At 44.3% G+C, this 244-nt stretch overlaps 1 protein-coding gene across 1 annotated transcript in view; it reads left to right on the top strand.

Moving 5' to 3' along the window:
• Positions 1 to 244, top strand: part of susd5 (sushi domain containing 5) — a 10,904-nt gene that overhangs the window by 5,793 nt on the left and 4,867 nt on the right. The gene's annotated exons all lie outside the window — the stretch shown is intronic.

The following is a 244-nucleotide window of genomic DNA, read 5'->3' as shown; positions in this document are numbered from 1 at the left end:
ACTGTATAGCCTACTACTGACTTACAGTGTAGGCCATCAGAGGAAGACATTGTACTACTGTATTTACCTGACAGAGAACGACATAGATTCAGAACATAACCACGAAATATCACAAGGACAATGTGGAGTAATCAAACATTAGCCTCCTGGACTCATGGCAGTGCGCTCCAAACCTAGCCCGTTATGAGAGCTAATCAGCATGTGTGTTCGTATGTGTGTGTTTGTGTGTGTGCGCAGAGAGAGA

This window comes from Etheostoma spectabile, chromosome 14, assembly GCF_008692095.1.
Source record: "Etheostoma spectabile isolate EspeVRDwgs_2016 chromosome 14, UIUC_Espe_1.0, whole genome shotgun sequence".
NCBI classification, from domain to species: domain Eukaryota; kingdom Metazoa; phylum Chordata; class Actinopteri; order Perciformes; family Percidae; genus Etheostoma; species Etheostoma spectabile.
Note: the sequence above shows the minus strand (reverse complement) of the source record. Positions and strands in the feature narration are given on the sequence as shown.